Genomic DNA, 20765 nt, shown 5'->3' on the forward strand with positions numbered 1-20765 from the left:
ACAAAAATATACTTGCACCCCCGATTTAACTGCAGCAATTATTTTCTCCAAAAAATATTACTTTTATGTAATTTTTCCACACTTTTACAAATATGTATATAACAGCAATTTTACATAATTTAAGAACCCAATATACATTTATTAGGTCCACCAATACACTTCTATATTGATTTCCTATGTCAGTTAGGCTTTTTATAGGGTACAGACTGATTTCCCCAAAATTTCCTGTACTTTTCGTTGGTTTCACAATGCACAGTTTTCGCACTAATGTGTTTTTGCAAATATGTCACACCAAAACACGCGAATTATCAGAAAACTCAGATTTTCGCTTTTTCGCATCTAATTGCATTCCCCCCGAAGTATGATATAAATATTTTGCAACTCATCCATAACATTAACAAAAGATTTACAAAACACAACATATTCATGTTGCAAAATACATTATTTTACACTTAAGCTGGGTACACACCTGACAGATATATCTGCAGATGATGGTTGTTCATACACACTGATCAACCATCATCTGTGATCTGGCTGCGAGTCCCACTGGCCGGGGGCGTGTCGTGCCCCCTTCCCCACAGCCTCTGCAGCAAGTGTACGGGCAGTCGGCACGATGGACAGATATATCTGCCATCGGCTGTGCAGCAGAGCTGACACGATATGTCTGTGAATTACGCCATTCACAGACATATCGCTGGTACACAATGGCCGAAGGGCACCCGACATATTGGCCGATCAATTAATTGGTCAATATATCTGCCAGTGTGTACCCAGCATTAGAACCCTCCCCAAGAAAAAGTGTAAATATTGTACAACTACCCTGCTATGTTATTTAACTGGAAAAAGGTCATTTAAAGCACACATCATGGTTACTTGCAAGTGCAATACAGTATATTATACTTCACTTACTGTATGTTGTTGTATTTGTTTGATGAAAAATAAGGGTATTTCTACAATGTCGTCTTCTTATTGTTGCTGTGACATCTAATGGTAGACGCATGAACAATAAGCGCAGAAATGGTTCCATTGTACGTTTCTATGGTTTTGGCAATGTGTCGGTGACTGCTGTGTTGCTATTGGCTCTCTCTGTATATCTTTATTGTGATTGGTTTGATCCCACAAGAGTCGTTATTTGTTCACCAGATTGCATCCACATAAGGCACGATCATGTACTGATCCTATTTATCGAAATGTAAGAATTTGCATGAATTTCAAGTACAGATGATTAAGTTCTCTCAGCGCTAACTACAACATTCCGATAGGAAAAGGAATCAGGAATAAATGCATCTAATACTGTCCCTACCCTTCAGTATACTATGTTAATGATCCTTAAATAGGATCCTATATTTTAATTAATCTGTCCAGTACATAATTAAAATAATGTATCTTATTTATAGGGCAATTATGTTCCTACTTTTTTGTTTGTATTCTTCTTTTAGATTTATCGGTAGTATCTTGCGGTGCAAAAGATAGAAGTACCAGACGTACAGTAGGCAAGATGTGGCACTCCAGCTGCTGTGAAACTATACATCCCAGCATGCCCTGCCACAGTATTGCTGTTGGGGCATGCTAAAACTGTGGCAAGGCATGCTAGGATGTCTAGTTTCACTGCATCTGGAGTTCCACACATTGCCTACCCATTATCTAGTGCACAGGTTCTCAAACTCGGTCCTCAGGACCCCAAACGGTGCATGTTTTCCAGGTCTCCACACTGAATCAAGTGAATAATTAGCTCCACCTGTGGACCTTTTAAAATGTGTCAGTGAGTAATGAACACACCTGTGCACCTGCTGGGTGACCTGCAAAACGTGACCTGTGTGGGGTCCTGAGGACTGAGTTTGAGAACCACTGATCTAGTGCATGCTCACTGTTATACCGCTTTTACACTAATGTCCCGAGTCTTACCCAGGATTTGGAACACGGTTCCAAATCAGGTCAGACTCGGGACATACCCCTTTTTTTACCGCGTTGCTGGTCCAAGTGCAGTGCCGGCTCTTGGAGATTACATTATTTCATTGCACCGGAATGCGGCTCTACCGTACCTGTAAACGAGTTACCCGTTTACACTGAGCCTTACCCTGCTCCTTCCCGGGAAATCCCCTGCTCGCTAGGAGGGTTGGCTTCCTGGGTGACTGGACCCGGGTGGAGCCGTTTCCACTAACGTTGCGCATTCACATGCAATAACCCCGCATTTTCAGGTCAGTGGAATGTTCCAGCCGATGTGATTTGTGCAGAGAATCCACCGACTGCATCGCTAATTCGCCGCTTTGCATAAAAAGTTGAAAGCACATCGGTTGCACCATCAGATATTAGAGCAGTTCTATGATTGCTCAGAAAGTCCATCGGAACATAGCTGCCAGTACAAGTGCAACTGCGAAAAAAGCTGCAGTCGCTTGCCACAACAAGCCCGTGACACACGGCTAGCCAGCACTTGCTGCCACCCATGAATGCCCACCAAAATTGTCTCTTTCTGCATTCAAATTAATTTTGCGTCCCCGATGGTAGCGTGAGGATGCATTCGCAGTACAACTAGGATGCATATGCAATAGAAACAAAAATCAGACAACTGCCTATGCATCGGCACTGCGTCTCCTCTGAATCAGGCCCTGTCTCCACAAAATGGAGCTTCAGGAAAAAAGGATAACATATTGTTACATTAATGATGTTATGCATTACTATATAAATAGGAAAGTGGCAGATTGTCTTCACAGACGTGAAGTCTGATACGATAAAACAAATTATAGCCTTGTCTTATGTTAATGCTAGTTTTTCGTTATCATGAAAAAAAACTTGTAATTTTAGGCTTTGTTCATAGACTGAGCCTAGAGAGGACTCTGCAAGGACATGTTAAGAAAATACTTTTGGTTGACTCATCCCTAAATACAATACAATGGACAAAAATAAACATAGAAAGCAGAAACAGTCTAGGTCATTTGCTCATTTAAGTCAATAAGGGTAATTTACAAACCACAAACAATTCAGGCCTACTGTACACTGCTTTTTTATTTGCTGAAATGTTTGACTTCTAAGTGCATTATAAGGTGCACACTCAGTTGACGGTCATTGGAAACACTCTAGAAAATATATAGGAAAAACTTGACAATTCCAACCTATTCCCACTGTAGAATGACCCTGTCATTATTTTAAACTTTCAATTTTCTCTTAAAATGCTGCTTGGTTTAGTTTAATTTAACTTAAAATGAAAATCAAAAACATTTATGATTGTAGCAGCAAAAAATAAGGCATATAGCAATTTGCACAGAGATCATATAAACAATATAGTAAGTAATTCACAACATAAAATATAATACAGGATAACAACAATATTCACAGTATAAACAAAAAGAAAACATATCTCAAGCAGACCTTCAGAGGTCTGTTATCACAAAATAAGTTTACAAAACCAAGCACGAGTGCAGTTCAGGGGGCACATTGCAATGGCATATGGTCCAAATACAAATCCAACACATAGGGAGGGACAATAGACAAACAAAAGAAGAAGAATGAAATAGGATCAATTAAATCAAAACCACAGGGGGCTACTCCACAGGGTATGACTAAAACAAATGTAAATCTGGCATCTCAAATCATATGACAAAGAATTAATAAAACTGTCTCATACCTCAAAAAATATTACAAACTCTCATTTCTTTATGTAAGGAGAATTCTACCCAATCCATTCTAAACGGTATGCGGTCAGGAAGCCGGAGGTCGAAATGCCAACTGCTGGCTTCCCGACTGTCAAATCTCGGCATAGTACTAATGATAGGCGTCGAAATCCCGCCGCCTATCATTATTCACTCGCCGAAATCCCGACGCCCGGTATACCGAACGAAGGTAAGCCAGGCGTCGGGAGCAGACAGTCGCGGGGGGGAGGGATAGGTTTAGGGGCACCAGAGGGGACTTAGGGTTAGGCAACCCCCCGGGAAGGTTAGGGTTAGGGTAGGGGAAGGGGGGTTAGGCACCCCCGGGGGGATGATAGGGTTATGCACCCCCCGGGAGGGTTAGGTTTAGACACCCTTGGGGGGAGGTTAGGGTTAGGCACCCATAAGGGAGGGTTAGAGTCAGTGGGGGGAGAAGGTTAGGGATAGTATAGTTACTTGCCTTGTCGGGATCTTCAATCTTCTGTCTTCCGGCGTTGGTATTACATCCGCCGGGCTCACGTCATACCGATTCCATTCTAAACACAAAAACAGTTTTGTCTTAAAGATCTGTAAAGTAGGGGGCTGATCTTACACTTACATTTGTAGGATACTTTGTCTGGCTCTAGCAACTGTGGAGATAATAAAAAGCAATTTCCTGGCACTTGCAAACATACGGAAGGGGTAATACTCAATAACACCCATTTGGGGGCTAAAGGGACATCATTTAGTAAAGTGATAAACCTGCCACAAAAAAAAAATTACTACTGTATAATGTATGGACATTCCCACGTACAGTGGAAATAGTAGACTCTAGGTACCGTACTGCACACCACATTTCAAACAACCATTAAAGTCAGCCCAGCCCATGAAGCACCTTCATTGTGGAGATAACTAACCCCTGTGATAGATGTAATCAAATATTTCCATATACATGCTAGAGGACATGGTTTTAAGTGAATAGGAGAGGGTCTTGAGAATGGTCTATAATGATACATGAGGGATGATAGCAACCCAATAAGACAACCCAGATCGCAGAGGAGAGTAGTCAAATGTAGATTGCAACAATTTATAATGGAGGGAGATGGCACCCTTACCCGTAAGAGGCTGACTGAGTACTGCATCTAAACTATTAGACCAGTCAGTCAGGGGAAGATGTTCCTGGTGTATAGCTAATATATGTGAGGCTGGCATGTGAAATTGTTCAGTGACCCAATGAAACGTAAGGTGTTTTACCCAGTAAATCAACCAACTTTCTGATTAACGTAATACCCCTCCTATGCCACTCAGAAAATGGGCTTGTCCATTCTGGAAGTCTGGGTTGATCACTAAAGTTAAATAGAGAGTATGGTGTCTATTTAAACCAACCTTGTGGTGAGCAGCACTCCACACCTTCCAAGCAGATATACTGTAAGTAGTGGGTTGTAAGTATGTCAGCAGTGATTTCCTGATGGTGGAGGTGTAGAAAGACAGGCAAAGACCTATTATGTAAAAAGGACTGCCCTTATAGTAAATTAACCTAGGAATCCATAAAGTGTAAATTGGGGAAATGAATACCTCCACGAGAAGTTGGCTTTATAAATAAAGTTATTCAAGACTGTTTGTATTGCCATATGAATTTTCGAAATTCTCTATTCAAGAGCATTTCATGCTGTGTGGTAAGAAAAATGGGCAACATTTGAAACAGAATAATTTAGGGAAAAAACATTTTTATGAGGTTTGCTCACACCTTATAGGAGAGAAGAAGATGAGACCAACACCTTAGCTCAGCAATTACCTGCTTCATCACCCTGCTTATATTAACAGAATAAAGGTCATGAACATTTCTTGGAAGCTGGATCCCCACATAAGCAAAGAAGCAATCATCCCATTCCAACCTTAATTCCTGGCTCAACCTTGGTCTTGGGTCAGCACCCAAGGACATGGCCTCAGATTTATCTACTTTGCAGTAAATATGAAACCTGAGATCAACCCATTATTCGCAATTCTATCTAATACAGGCCGCGGCATAAGATGAGGTTTAGATTCAAAAAGATCATCTGCAAAAGTCACCAATTTCACCTCATTGTTTCCAATGTGAATACCCTGATAATTGGGCCACTTAGTTACGATGCATATGAGCGGGTCCAATGTCAGGTTAAAAAGAAGGAGCGATAGTGTACACCCCTGATGGGTACACCTGGACATAATAATTGCTAGATATAAACATTCACAGAAAACACATGTACATGTGAGCTGTGTACATGTGTCGGACAAATTGCAAAAATTCCCGTAAAAAAGCTCTGGTATCAAAAATCTATTGTAAATGGGACCATGCGCTGCCTGTATAATTAGAGAGGCAGCCAACAGCATTTTACACAGGCTGCGGCTGTACAGATAGTGTGCCTGGGCGTAATATTGGATTTAACAGTCTGATTTTTTTTGTAGATGACGATTTTCACATTAAGAAAAAAAATAAAATTCTTGGCGATGCCTAGCACAAATTTACTGTAGTACAACTGACTATCAGATTGGCCATATGGACCCACCAGATTTTCTCTGCCACCAGGAACCAGATCCATTTTAAAGGCTTAGGCCCTCATTCAGAGCCGTTCGCTATTTGCGGTCGTTCGTTCAAAAACAAGGGGTGGCTATTCAAATGATCCGTTCGCACATTGCAGTCTGTTCACACCTCTAAGTCTGAACGAGCGAGCAAAACATACGCTCGTTTATTTGATAAAAACGCCCACTGGCCGCTCGCACCATACGTCATGTCCGCTATTTATTAGATTAAACTAGTACATCGTACAGCGTATGAACTGCTCGCTATTCTTGTGGTTGGTTTTTTCAACCGCTATTTTGCGAGCAGTTCTGAGTTTAAAAAAACCAAGTGACGTGGTCAATGACGCTGCTGGATTAATTATGCACACCCTTAAAACGCCCGTTTTGACCTTTAAGCACACCTGCGTTCGAATTCCACTCCCCCGTTTTCAAGCACCTTCCCCTGTTACCACCCACATACGCCTCATTCTGTCACTCAAAATAGCAGGCACTCGCTATATAGCGTACAAACGATTTTCGGCAGTACTGACTGGTTCGCGCATGCCTACTAAAAACCGTACGCATGCGCAGATGTGCGAACATCGCTCGGAACGAGTGTACTGCCGCTAATGAGCGGCTCTGAATGAGGGCCTTAATTTTGAAACCTGAAGCTGGCCACACACATAGCGATCTGCACACGATCAGCCGATGTGTACGATTTGTGTACGATTTCCCTTGAAACTCTCCCCGGTAGCTCAGCACACGATTTCCACACAATTTGGTGTCCATCATACGATCTCTCCTGCATCCAGACTTTCACAGTGCATTGTGTCCTAGATTGTCAGATCTGCCCTACTGCACGGCAGATCTGAAGATGCGATGTGCGACCAGCGGGGACGCGCATCGCATTGTGATTGTGAGTGGGGACTCACGATTTACTCAGAATTTGGCCATATTTTATACGATCTGTCGTTACAATGTGTCGGAATCGGCCAGATCGGCTAAAATATCGCTATGTGTGTGGCCAGCATAACTGGCTGGTTTTAAACCAATGTCCAATGTCTTTTCCCCCCATTATAGCTCTTTCCACCCCAACATAAAGCTGATAAGCCCAGGTGCTTTCTTTGACTAGTCTGAGAGCAACTACCCCTACAGCCTGGTCTGGTTTTCATTCCAGAAGCATGTAGAGTCATTCACTCTAGCACAATATGTTCTTACTGTTACCACGATGCATAGTTCCAGCAAGACCCATAAAGGTCATAAAGAAACAAGAATGTCTTTATTACTGTATTATTCTCAATTGTGAAGCACAATGAGATAAGTTGACACCATATAAGTAATGTTAATAAATCAAATAAATTAAATATATGTTTTAATTAAATAAAATTAAATATATGCTATAATCAAGTACAGTATCCCCCCAGAAGCATTTACCAATTTAACTTCAAAAGGATTAACTGTTACAAAAATGCTAATTTTTTAAGAACCTGTAGTAATCCCGATCCCATTTATTCTCATACATCATGTGTAAAATAAATATATTAATCAATAGCTTATGTAAATACCAACAGTGCATTACTATGATAGTATCCATTACATATACAGTACCAATATACTATCTTGACCTAGATGGACCCATAATATCATGCTACTGTTTCAAAAATGAACACAGCCTGCTAGGAGCATTGCTGTTTTCTTTCCTCTACAAACTTTACTCCCACTTGGGCTGTTATTTACTCCCACTTGGGCTGGAGATATTTGACTCGACATGCATCCTGTTTTGGAGCTTGTGTATATTTCTGGTACTTTATTTACATTTACTTAAAAGTGTGCAATACAAATTGGTGTAATCTTTCATTGTAATGACCAAGGGGTAAATATATTAAACTGCCTTGCCAGCAATATTACCCACCAATCAACCAAATGTATTATAATGTTGTTTGGAGGGTTAAAATGCCACTGATGGACTGCAGTTTCAAACCAGCCAAAACACTGGCATATTTAAAGGAATGCTGCTATGTTTGTTTGATTTCAAACCACTCAAAAATTCCACATCACCTGCACTATAGGGGAGATGTACCAGTCCTTGGAGAGTGATAAAGTGCTGAAGTTGCCCAAAGCAACCAAGCAGCATCTAAATGTTGTTTCATAGACTGTGCTAGATAAATGACAGACAAAAACAAATTGGTTTCTTTGTTCAATTTCTTCACTTTATCTCTTGCTAAGGCTTGATACATCTCTTCCTATGGGGAAGATTTACTTAGCTCTGGAAAGTGATAAATTGGAGAGTGATAAACTAGAGGGAGATAAAGTACCAATCAATCAGCTCCTAACTGTCATCATACAGGCTGTTTGAAAAATGACAGTTAGGAGCTGATTGGTTGGCAGCTTGCGGCTGCCTCCTACCTTCTATTAGTTGATAGAGGATTAAGGCGTTAATGGTTGTAGAGAGAGCATGGAGAGGAGAGATTAGTGGATTGTTGTAAATTGTTTATTATTCTATTTTCTGTAGTTTTGTGTTACTTGATTGCTAGTGTTGGTGCTGTTATGGTCTTTTTCCTCTGTGTTGTCTGATTTATTTGATGACAAGAGAGTTTATGAGGACAGGGATAGTAGTGAGGACAAGGTAGTGTGGTGAGAGGGATTGCTTCTCACCTGAATTACCAACATTCTGGTGGAATTGGCACCCTCCAAGGGAGGGTGGAGTGAAACCTGTGCGTTCTGCATTAGCAGTGGGGGTGTGGAATTCCAGGTTTTCACATTTACAGACCCTGCTGGAATAATCACTGGAGCACAGGAAGGGTTTAAAACTCCCACACACCTGATGCTCCTTGCTCCTGATACCGGACAAACTGGCCAGGCTATAAGGCCCCATACATCAGCAATCTGAAAACCAAAATTGAACAATTTGAAGATTTATTGCCCGATCTTCGGATTTCCCAATCTAGCAATCTGCGCCCATACACTACAGATCTGTTTCAGTGATTTGCAGATTGATTGCAGCAATCACAGATCTGCCAATCTTGAAAGGCCCATCATTTTACTGGTAACTGTCCGCAAATCTGCTGATCATGGCCATACACTAACAATCTACAGCCCCAATCCATCTGTGAAATCCAACATGTTGGACAATCTGATTAAACAATTCCAATCACTTTTTGGTTGCAATCTGCAATCTGTGAAGCCCATACATTGCAGATTTTTATACACAATCGATTGCAAATTGCAGAATTGCCACAATCGATTGCTGATGTATGGGGGCCTTTAGGGTGCCAGGATCTGGAAGGTCCACAGATATTGTGACTGCTGACTGTTAAGCACAAGGAGTGCTCGGACATTTACTTATATGTTTATTTGCTTATTTTCTGTGATGTGCCTGTGTGTATCCAGGCCTAACCTCATGTATGCTAAGGTGCAGTGTTTGCTCCCATTAAAAAGACACTTCTTTACCAAGTACCTGTCTGTTTGGAGTCCTCATTTCAATTACAGTAGACATTCCCTTAGGGCAGCAAGTAGTAGAGGATTCAGGGAGCCAGGTGACTACTCTGTCTGGCAAGACAAAATCTGGCACAAATGTCAGATTTTATATAACTGAAACAAAGTAACAGCGCTAATGGATGGAGAGATATTTTAAATAAATGTATTTCATATACACATGGCTTGGTCAAAATGAAAACAATTTAATAGGAACGTATAAAAACAAATATGAAAGCTAAAATGTGAAATATTGCAATAGGGATTGGCCCCACAACACTATAATGAGTCACTGAGTCCAGTATCAAGTAAATATCCGGTGCAAGTCCCAGTAAGAGGAGTACATTACCAAGTGGGTACTGTAGCAGGAAGTCCTTGCATATATATTAGGGATGTGCAGGCTCGGATAGGTTCGAGTTTGCACGTGGAGTTCGGATTTTTCCCTCCAAAAAAACGGAACTCAGAACGAGGCAAAACGTCATCTTGCATGGACGAACATCATCATTCCTGGACAAAAGACCAGGAATGATGATGTTCGTCCATGTAAGATGACGTTTTGCCTCGATCTGAGTTCCGTTTTTTTGGAGGGAAAAATCCGAACTCCACGTGCAAACTCGAACCTATCCGAGCCTGCACATCCCTAATATAAAGTAAGTCCTTTAACTTGGATAAGCTGTTGCCATATAGCGGTTGACTCCAAATTCCTGGTCCGGAAAATTGAATTAGTGTCCTCCAAGTGCTCTGGTATGTGGGGGTCCGTATGAAGGCTCAACGCGTTTCCGTGCGGAAGTATCCCGCACCTTCGTCAGGAGCAAGTGTGTGGCTATTTAACGAGCGCCACTCCCTCATTTGTTTCCTACAAATGTCAGATTTACCTATGAAGAGAACTGTGCTCTAGCACCATGCATTATCTCGCATTTGTAAAAATGCATTTTGCGAAACCAAGCTGCCAAAACATCAGCTGTGGACAGGGTTGTGCAGAGCTGTAAAAGCAGCTGTTAAAATTAATACTTAGGGGCCTATTCATTAAACGTAAAAATTCAATGGAGATAATTAGCTAGAACTCTCATGGAGTTCTAGCTAATTATAGGTGGAATTCATCATTCCTCCTCTCCATAACTATCTATCCCGAAAAGCTGTCATTTTTGCGATGACAGCTTTTCGGGAAATAGATACTTTTCCTTATCTACACTACCTTATCGCGTCTGGAAACAGTGCTGCGCATGCGCTGTTACATCTGTAAAATGAGCGCATGCGCAGCACTGCCTACAGATACGTTAAGTTTCGTACCCCCCCCGATCCCCCCCTCCCCCCTCCGCTCACCTCCCCCCCACCCCGACTTACCTGTCCACGCAGCAGCCTCCGGCTCCGTCCTGCTGGTCTGTCATGTGGTTTCCCAGCAGACCACATGACAGAATAGAAAAAAAAAAAAAATGTTTTTCTTTTTCTAAACTTTCTTGTGCTCTGCTGGGGAGCACACATGACAGACCAGCCTCCGGAGCCTGAGGACGGAGCAGAGCGACGGAGGGACTCGTCGGGGGACCTGCACACGCTGATACAGGTAAGTGGATTCTGCTATTCGCCACCTCACAGTGGCGAATAGTAACTGCATCAAATTCCGAAAATTTATCATTTTCGGAATTTGATGAATACCACAATTTCCACATCCCCATACTAATGTATGGGGAGTGTGGAAATTAATGCAGGGGAACTGTGTTAAGTCTGTTCATGAATACCAAAATAACGTTATTTAAGGAAAATGTCCTTAAAAACGTTATTTTAGTGTTGATGAATAGGCCCCCTAAGCTGCATACACACACAACGATTTAGTAAATGAACGATTTTAGGAAACGATTTTCGTTCATTTTTTCAAGGGAAAAATGAACGAAAATCGTTTACTAAAATTGTTCATTTACTAAATGTAATGAACGATTTTTTTGAACTACAAACGAAATTTGCATATTCCCTTACTGAAAATCGTTGAGTTGGTAAGTCTGACTGAACTACAAACGTGAACGCGCATGAACGATAATCGTTCATCGTTTTAACTCAGAAAGTCAACGATTTTTTTCAACGATTGAATGATAACAATATTGTTATCGATAATCGTTCAAAAAATAGTTGTGTGTGTATGCACCTTAAGGATGAAAAACTGCACAAAACATTTCACATCTATCAAAAGTCGGGTGGAAGAGAAAATCCCTGAGGAGAGGAGAGCAGCGTCTGGCCAACTTCTTCACATAGAATATACAAGTTATGAGGAAGAATTGAAGTAAATATTTTCTCATTAGATATTAGATGGGGTTAATGTGGAAGACATGGACAGGCCTCTCTTACAACCTCTATATGGTGAGAATACCCAGTATTATTTCAATATCAGCATGAGAACCCGCGAAAAACCATGGGTTACATATGAAGATTGCAACTGAATGGATACAAGTATCAGGGAGTGATCAGACACAAGTATACTGACAGTATCCGACAGGGTAATTGAAGAAAAAAAGCACATCGGAAACTAGTCACTGGTGTAATGTAACCTCTTGTGGAAAAGAATAGCACGCATTTTTCCCTAGGAAACATGTAAAGGCGTAATCCAAATAACCATTGAAATGAATACATTCACATGTGTGATCAGGGAACTGACCTCCAATATAGTATCTTCCACTGCGCAGTGGTAAATGTGCACACCGCTACACCTAGGCACAGTATGTAGGCCACGGGGGGCTGAGGAAAAGGACTCAGTAGGGGTTTGAATGAAGATTGACTTTCAAAAAAGAAAAAGTTACAGTATACATATTGTGAGCATATATTTAAACATTTCTGCAGTATCACATTTACAACAATTAAAAAAATAATGCAATAAAATGATTGTTTTTGTTGTTATCCCAAATCAAAGAGTAATTTATGCATGACATGTTTATAGCATGTTATTACTTTATGTGTGCAAAATATGGTTGAAAATTGTCATATATACATTTATAAGAGGAATCAGCATCAGTGTGCCATGCTATTAGTCTGGGTTTCCCATGGCTCAGTATAGCTGAGAATATAATGTACACTGCACATACCAAATAACTGGTGTCACAGGATTAGCCCATATGACATTCTGACTATACTGGGTAATGCTCTAAATATAGCAAACAAACAACGTGAGGTAGATTTACTATAAAGGGTTAAAACAACGTGAACATACTGACTATGAATTCTGCATAAACACATGAGAAGAATGAGGCAATGAGCCTGTCTTGCAACCCTGCCTCCGTATTCTAACAGGGGACCTCCATGGACACTGTTCTGGTCATGGAGCTCCACCCCTGTCCTCCTGACCCTCTCCTCACCACATAATGAATCATTTCCCATCTCTGCCATATAACCACAGCCACGTTTCCAAAGAGGTATGTGTGCTTTATTATGGGTTTCCTACTGTATGGATTTATTTATCAAGTAATATTTGCAGGATATCCCCTGAAAACTACCACCCTATGCATGTGCAGAACGCTCCACTTCTAACATACCACAGGCAGGGCCGTAGGGAGCTGTTCAGGGCCCTGGTACTATCCGGGGAGTGGCCTAATGTAAGTAGGTGTAGCCACGCCTTCTTTCAAAATATATATAAAAAATAGTATATGCTACGCCACTACGTGCTCCACAAGGGAGGGCTAATCCATGGGAGGAGGGGGACGTGATAAGAGTGATCACACAGCGCACAGCCAGAGGAGACTGCTGCAGCTGCTGATCAGTCCAGTGTGTGCTGGGCTGGGGAGACACAGGCTGCTGCCGCTGACAGGTAAGGGAGGGTGAGCATGCGGCAGACTCGGGCTCATTCATCAAGCCCAGGTCTGGGTAAATAGTACTCGCTCACCCACCCTCCCAACACCCCTGACAACAGGCCCACTCCCTGCGTGTGTATTTTAATACATTCTGGTGTTACTTCATTTCTTTTTTCCACAATAACCAGCGATAAGAAATTATAATAATCAGGTTTAGATCCAAATAATGAATACATTTGCCTCCTAGGCCCTTATAGGTCAGTGGTGTGCAATTTCAGCAAACTCTTTTGTTTGATGGGATTCAGTTGGGTTTTCTTGTGAATTGTCATACTGCAGTTTTACATATCCAGAGATTTGTAACGCTCCCAAAATAAAGTCATTTAAAAGCTACAATTGAACTAAGTTTATCACCAGACGTTCCTGTCCTGCATGTCTTGTTGCATATTGTTCATTGCTTTTGTTCTGTTTTACAATATTTGTTTCTTACTACTTATTTTTGACTTTGTATCTTTTAGTGGTGCCTAACATTCCTTTGCAGCACCTCCCTCACCCCCCACTCCATGTACCTTCTGCTAATATTTTCACAAAGATGGCGCTTGCTTAGATCACGAAGTCTCTGGCACAGTACCAGAGCCATTGCAATCTCCTGCATCAGCGCCAAGTATATCACCCAAAGTGTAGCCATTGGCATTAAGTATAGGGAGGAGGGGGCACTAGACAGCACACAGGGGAGTCTATTCTGGGTACAGGGTGATGACTGTGATCTCATTGTTCTATACATCTGCACCTATTAGAGTAGTTCAGTAGTAGTAGGAATTCACATACTTATGATATCAAAGATTAAATGTATCAATGCACTAAAAAACAAGTGAAAACATATTATGTGTCTAGACTCTCTTTATTTTAGGATTTTGATGAAGAACTATCTTTTGGTGTCATATTAATGCAGGATTGCAAATAACTGAAACTTCCACAATCTTTTTCATCTCTGTAATTCCTGATTACGGAGCTGTGCTCTGCCTATATCTCCATACAGTATGTGTATGGAGGTGTGTGAGCTGCAAGTTACTGGTGATAAAAAATGCACCCAGAAAGTCTATATAAATAGAACCTATCCACTAATACTATGTGTATGTGTCACAGTAGAAATAGCTGAAGGTCGTAGCTCATGAAATCAGCTCTCTGCACAGAAACACTTTACTGAACTAAATTTAACTCCTCACTATAGATGGGAAGAAAAAGCAGGAGGAAAGGAAACATGCCAGTCCCCTCCCTATTCTCCAGAACCTGAGACAGGAGCCTACAACAGGTAGAGAGAATGAGTGTCCAGCGTAACATATGGGCTCTGGTGGGCTACTATGTAGTACATATTACTAGCTGGAATGTCATATGAGATTTGTAGTGTACAGGAACTCCTTGTGTTGTGTTGATTTATAGTAGAAAGTTTTCACAGAAGGATTTTTGTTAATATTTTGTCTATTTTGTGAAATCTGTTGGTAACAATAGTCGCAATGCTTGACGTGCCGCAGGGCTGCGCTTTTAGAGGGACTTACTATGGCAACTTATTGTGTATGTGTCTGATAATGGCCTCTTTACTGTTCTTTGTGGATTGTTTTTCTCTTGCCATGAAATCACCTTGGCTAAAATTTCTAAGTGCTGGTTTTGCTGAATATTTAAAAAACGTCACACATCACTGGTGTTTTTGACCTTCAAACTATTCAGCGGATTGGATGGTAATGCCTTAACAGCTGACAACCTGGTTGCTTCGGTTTGGTCAAAAACCCCACAAAAAACTATCACAAACCGCTGCATCTATCTGGACAATCAGAAATTAAGGAATCACAATACTCTTATACTAATTAGTAGTGAGGTGAGGTAGAAACTTTCCTGTCATACTTAGGTATACTCCACAGTTTTGACTATAAAAAATATAAGAAATATTGAAAGAAAATATTATAAATATCTTCTTTGTATTATTCTATCATTTTTATAGTGAACACTCTGGAGTAAAAATTGTATGGCAGGTGAGGCACTGCCTCCCCTGTCTACCTTTTCCACATATGCCTGATCAAAACACACCAGATTTCCAGCACTATATACTGCTGCACCTTTGTATAATGCCCACATGAAGCCTTGGGGTTCATAAATGTACCTGTAAATCTGGCTCTGATACTAGCCAGTGCCTCCCCAGCCATTTACCTCATTGCATGTCACTGCTAATCAGAGATGTGTGTGAACCCCGTTGTTTTGGTTATGGTCCTAATTCATCATCGTGTTTTGGTTTTGGGTTTGGCAATTCACCCTCAAGTGTTTGGTTTGGATTTCTTAAAAATCAATAAAAAATTGATAAAAACACCTGTATACATGCAATCCAAAACCCTAGTTCAGTTTTTAAATCCGAGTTTTAAACTAACAGCAGACCTGAGTCAGGACTCGGTTCCACTTTGAACCCCAAAGTGATTCCGAACTGGGATTCGATTAGACTCAGAACCCCTAAGTTCAGGAATACCAAACCACACATCTCTAATAATAATGAGGGCAATCTTTATGTATTGACTAAGGAGATAAATAACATGAATTATTCTCTTATGTGAGGAATGTTTTTAATTATTATATTAGGGGACAAAATGAATGTCTCTGAAGCTATGTCTTTCTTATGCACAGATCCCAATCAATGTTTTCCATAACCAGAGACATTTATGCATCACAATATTTTATGTACAGTAGGTCTTGCTGTAGCTGTCTGACACTGAATATTGCTAAACCAACAAATTGTATGGGTGACTGAATACTGGTGATCAGTATATTGTCTATGCACATTCCTATTAAGTGGCACAACATTGTCCCAGTGCCTGGAGACATTTTACTGGAGCCCTTTACCGACAGTATTAGGCTGCTGGTGAGGGGAATAAAATCTCTGCAAAGACATTTGAAATCATCAAGATATGTGGGAGGTTGGTCACTAGTTTTCATAAACAGGCCCCTTAACTACTACTACGAATTATATTAGTTTAGCATAGCCAAATTTTAAAAACCATACTGTTTTATGTCATCACTTGAAATCCCAAATACTGTAATGTCAGACTATCAGGTCTATCATTTTCTGGTTGAATTTTCCTTCACATCTATCTTTGCAAGTCTTGTCATACATCTATTAAAGCAGTGCTTCTCAAATCTAGACCTCCGGAAACACTAACAGTGCATGTTCTATATATCTCCTTGCTGGAGCACAGGTGTATTCATTACTTATACTGCTTTTCCACCTAAGTCCAGGGTCTGACCCGAGATTTGGAACACAGGGCCCGATTCAGACCCGCTCGCTAGTCTGCGTTCGCTCGTAGCTGCCGATGGTTAGCAATGTGCGCATGCGTATGCAACGCAGTGCGCGTGCGCAAACTAGTCCAAGCGATCGGGCAGCGTTTGCTCGCTGCACATAGATAGCTCGCTAGAATGAGTGACAGGACAAGCCGTTTGTGGGAGGTAACAGGCAGGGGCTGGCTGGCAACTTTCAGCCTGGGGGGCAAACACAAGCAAGTGGCCCCAGCTTTTCTACCAGTACAGTGTGAAGCACTCTGGAAATAGTTGGCCCCGTTAGGGTAACACCATCTCCAGGTCACCAGCAGGTGACTGCAATTAGGAAGAGGTACAGGATACAAGCAGTTTCTATCGGTTTAGAATGCAGTGTTTTCACTGAGCTAAATGGAATGTATCTGTGTCCCGCTGTGGCACTCCTTTACAGTGAAACGATGGCGCAGCGCATGCGCAGAAGACCAAACGGCGATCATCTTGCATTGAAGCCTCCCATATGGAACTATGTGGAGATTGCACAGAAGCACATTACTAGGACTACATCAATATACGGCATAAAGTACAGCCAGAGGAGGAAGTATCGGAGACAATGGAGTCGGTCACCTCCAGTTGCCAGTTCCAAAGGGGGCACCCCTACCTTCTCCATTGCCTCTGGTGCACTCCAGTCTGTGCATCAGACACGGCGGCAACGCGACCTTCCATGCTCCTGGAGGTCTGGTACAAAGTGTGTAGCAGACCTCCAGGAATGAGGAAAGTCACACTGTGCAGCTGTAAGAGGCTAGTGCACAGTCTGGAGCAAGGCATCGGGCGGCTCTCAACATTAGCCGCACCTGCCAGCTCATTAAAATCATCCAGAGCAGATCTGTCAGTGCTGGAGAGCTGGTGGACACCAGCAGCAGCCGCTATGTCAGGGGTTTGGTTATTACACAAAGGAGTACAGAAAAGTCACAGCTAGAGAGGAAGGAACATTCTGGACAGTGGATCAGGAAACTGGGGGACATAAAACATAGGAAATGTGCACATAGACTAAACAAAGGAAATAAGAGGGTACCATGCATTTGAGAACAGCATATTTAGGTGCTTATTTATCAACAAGTTTTATCAAGCGCAACGCATTTTAAAACGCGTTGCATATGATAATGGTGTTCGAGGCCAATCAGCTCCTGTCATCTGTCTGAAAAATTACAGTTGGGAGCGGATTGGCTTGAGCACCATTTATCATATGCAGCGCAGAGTAAAACTCATTGATAAATGGGTCCCATTATTGGTAACTACCATTAACATAGCTTAGGAAGTCTGCCTCATGTTGGGTGATCCCACAGACCAATAGGAAGCTGCAATGTCTCAACATCCAGCTTCCTATTGGTCAGCGTCTTCGAACACCCGTACCCAAAGCTGGTAGCATATTTCCCAGAATCAGCTAATAGAAAGAAGAGCATCGATTGATTTTTATGTAACTTGTGGGTTCTCTCACAATAATGCTAATGGGCTGGATTTAGAAAACCTCCCCCCAAAAATACAAATCTGGTAATTAGCATACCTTTGCTTATGCAATCTATAGTGGGCCTGTTCCATAAATTAAATTTGTTGGCAATATTCCCCCCTTAATGTACAGCACTACGTGACACGATGGCACTTTAGAAATATACTGGTAGGTTTATTGACTACTAACAGAATTAACCATAGTTATACGAAAATAGGCAGAATAACCTGCGAGCCCACTTCAGTCACAAGAGTCCAAACATGTTCACACCATATACACTCCAATAAAATATAGGATGGCCACCAAGCGCTGGTATCTGTTTCTATGCTCATGAGAAAAAAGGGTTCGCACATGGATTATATTGCCATATGGACATGTTGATGTAGCACACCAGCGTGACAACTCACCTAATCTAGGTTAGTGATGTTCACCAAAAGGTATCTTTAATCGTCCTCAAACTGCTCAACCGTATATTCGTGATATCCTGGTACAAGTCGTGACGCTATACAGAGGATATCTTAAATATTCACTCGGATGGAGCAGGTATGTTCACCAACCAGGAGAAAAAAACTCTGAATATATAAACACAGAGGGAATGCTCCTCATAGTGGTTAAAAGTATACAAAATATTTTATTGCAGAATTAGAACAACAACAGCAGGGTGCGAAGTTACCCTGCTGTTGTTATTTTGATTCTGCAATAAAATATTCAGAGGTTTTCTCTCCTGGTTGGTGAAGATTCGATAAATAGATATGAGATAGACATATATGAGATAGATAGATATATATGAGATAGATAGATAGATATGAGATAGATAGTATGAGATAGATAAATAGATATTAGATAGATATATATGAGATAGATAGATAGATAGATACATATACGATAGAAGCAGGGCAGTTTCTAGGGTCTGAGGCTCCCAGTGCGAGCAGTCAAAATGCGCCCCCCCCCCTCGAAGCAGTAATATTGTGGAGTGGACGTGGCGTCATCGTGAGGGGGTGTGGTATCACAGTAAGGGAGCGTGATCTAGAAAGACCACAGAATGACAGCCACCGTGACTACTGAGTACAGGGGTGTCTAACCTGTAAGAGGCAAAGCGCTGAAAAATATATGTAGGTAAACAAAACATAGACAGCATGCGCGCGCCTCCGGCGCGCGCTCAAAAGATGGGGTGTGGCCTAGCTGTCACAAGCCCACGCCGCATTTCTGTGTGCATGCCTGTGGTGTGACATTTGCAGAAGTATGACCTTGCATCACACCCGGTTTTAGTCGCGTTGGGAGCGAGCCCAGCCAGATCCACATAAAATACACTGCAACAAACCACTTCCACTTAAAATATATTGGAAAAGCCAGAGGCACATAAACTACGTTTTAAAACCACATCCACCTCAAATACATTATTAAATCCAGAACCACATAAAACACATTGAAAAAACATGATTCACATAATACACACTTCATCCCAGCCCCCTCCCTTGCCATTCCATCCCGACAGGTCTTAGGCTTCCCCCCCACTGGCTCTCAGGCAAAAGTGCCCATTATGCAGTGCCCCCTGTAGTTGTCCCCGTATGCAGTGTCCCCTGTATTTATGCCCCTTATGCAGTGCCCGCAGTGGTAGTGTAACTTATGCAGAGCCCCCATTAGTAGTGCCCCCTGTAGTCATGTCCCCTGTAGTCATGCCCCCAATAGTAATGGTCCCTGTTGTAGTGCCCCAGTAGTAGTGTCCCCAGTTGTATTGCCCCAATAGTAATGCCCCCTGTAGTAGTGTCCCCTTTATAAATTCCCCAGTATTAATGCCCCTGTATTAGTGCCCCCAATAGTAATGCTCCCTTTGTAGTAGTGCCCCAAGTAGAAAAGCTCCAAGTAGTAGTGCCCCCCAGTAGAAGTGCCCCTGGCCCCTGAGTAATGCACCCAGTAGTGGTGCCTCCTAAGCAATAACCCCAGTAGAAGTGCCCCCCGAGTAATGTCCCCAGTAGTAGTGCCCGGGTGCCCCCAGTAGTGGTGTCTCCCCCAGTAGACGTGCCCCCAGAGTAATGTCCCTAGTAGCTGTGCCCAGGTGCCCCCAGTAGTGGTGGCTCCCCCAGCAGAAGTGCCCCCAGTAGTAGTGCCTCCCCCCAAGTATTGTCCAGGCTGCCTGCACACACAAAAAAAAAAAAACAGTAACACTTACCTTCAGCCCCGCTCTGGCCCCAGCTCTGGCGTCCGCTCCGCTCGGCTGCTCCTCTCTCTGCACTATGGGAAAGACGTCATGACGTCCTCCCATAGTGCACATTGTGGGAGCCGGAAGCCGGAAGCAGGAGCCTCCGTCTCCGTCTCCGGCTGCTCTGCCGGGAGCCCGCTGGTAACTGAATCTCAGCGGGCGCCCGGCAGTTAACATGCTGTTTCTACAGCAGGGGTAGGAGGCAGCGTGCCCCGTGCGTTTGCACGGGTCGCCTGCCCCTAGAAACGGCCCTGGATAGAAGCTTCCAGTACAGTGTGCATGTGTGATCTGGCAAAGCTGGGTCAAAAGGACCAGGACTGGTGATCAATAAGGAGGGGTGCCTGGGTGCTGCTGAGGTGTTGATAGTG

General features: G+C 42.3%; 1 protein-coding gene across 5 annotated transcripts in view; it reads left to right on the forward strand.

Moving 5' to 3' along the window:
- Positions 1–20765, forward strand: part of CUNH10orf71 (chromosome unknown C10orf71 homolog) — a 161706-nt gene that overhangs the window by 46584 nt on the left and 94357 nt on the right. For 2 of the 5 annotated variants that reach the window (XM_088459786.1, XM_088459785.1), the window contains exons 1-2: positions 12870–13030; positions 14634–14714. The exons of 1 other annotated variant lie outside the window; for it this stretch is intronic. The gene's annotated coding sequence lies outside the window, so the exon portion shown is untranslated. Of the gene's footprint in view, positions 1–12869; positions 13031–14633; positions 14715–20765 lie in introns of those variants that run through there. 2 more of the 5 variants (XM_088459787.1, XM_088459789.1) reach the window with 2 other exon arrangements.

The sequence above is a fragment of the Taudactylus pleione genome, unplaced genomic scaffold (genome assembly GCF_031769625.1).
Source record: "Taudactylus pleione unplaced genomic scaffold, aTauple2 ptg000935l, whole genome shotgun sequence".
NCBI classification, from domain to species: Eukaryota; Metazoa; Chordata; class Amphibia; order Anura; family Myobatrachidae; genus Taudactylus; species Taudactylus pleione.